Consider the following 1,285-nt stretch of genomic DNA (forward strand, 5'->3'; position numbering starts at 1 on the left):
AGGGGTTGCGTTGTTTGGTTAAAAAATTAGGGAAAAGAAATTTTTTTAATTTCTTAAATGCATTTTCATTTTATGTTTATTATATGTGTCAAGTTTCTATTTAAAAATTACACGTGTCATTCATTAATTGGATCATTTGACACTTCATTAGCGAGTGTAATTCACGTGTATGATCTGTTGCACTTGGGTGTTTATTTGATCTGGTTAATGGACACTTGAAGTGTCTAAATGGTAAAGGGTTTAGTTGAGGTGTCTGACTGACCGTTGAGGACAACTTGAAGGGGCCGTTTATGTATTTCGCCTTTTCAAATTATCCTTTACATTTTCTTTCCCTATAGATACATAAATCATGTAATTTCAAATTCGTTTTTTGTCTTTTCATTGATTTTTGCTTCTTTCGCTTGAATAGTTCCTTTTTTTAATTTTTTATTTCTACCATTATTTTAAAAATGTAAGATATCAAATACATGAATCATCTTGTAACTTTTCAAATTCTTTTTGACTTTTCTTGTTTTTGATGTTTTCTTTGACTAATCTTGTTTTTTTATTTATGTAAATTAATAAATTTTTTATTTCTCTAAATTAATAAATCTCCTATAATTCTTTTACTGATAAGGATTTCAACTATTATGCTAATGAAGACATTATTGCAGAGATTGATGAAGGAGNGGGTGGGGGGGAGGGAGGAGGGGTTGCGTTGTTTGGTAAAAAAGTTAGGGAAAAGGATTTTTTTTAATTTCTTAAATGCATTTTCATTTTATGTTTATTAATGTGTCAAGTTTCTATTTAAACATTACACGTGTCATTCATTAATTGGATCATTTGACACTTCATTAGCGAGTGTAATTCACGTGTATGATCTGTTGCACTTGAGTGTTTATTTGATCTGGTTAATGGACACTTGAAGTGTCTAAATGGTAAAGGGTTTAGTTGAGGTGTCTGACTGACCGTTGAGGACAACTTGAAGGGGCCGTTTATGTATTTCGCCTTTTATTTATCAAATTGTGTGATGGTGGTCAATGTAATAATACCGAAAAACAGGGGTAAATATATAATGGTGGCAGCTGACATGTTGACGAAGACGTCTCTGCTTCACCTGTTTCTACCGTGCTTCTTATATATATAAAATAATATAGGAAAATATATATATATATATATATATATATATATATATATATATATATATTATCATGGCATATAATTTCTGTATACATAAAATAAAAAAATAAAAATTAACTGTCTTATAAGTTACGGTCTTATCCAGACTAAGTTGCACACGGATATT

This window comes from Nicotiana attenuata, unplaced genomic scaffold (assembly GCF_001879085.1).
Source record: "Nicotiana attenuata strain UT unplaced genomic scaffold, NIATTr2, whole genome shotgun sequence".
Taxonomy (NCBI): domain Eukaryota; kingdom Viridiplantae; phylum Streptophyta; class Magnoliopsida; order Solanales; family Solanaceae; genus Nicotiana; species Nicotiana attenuata.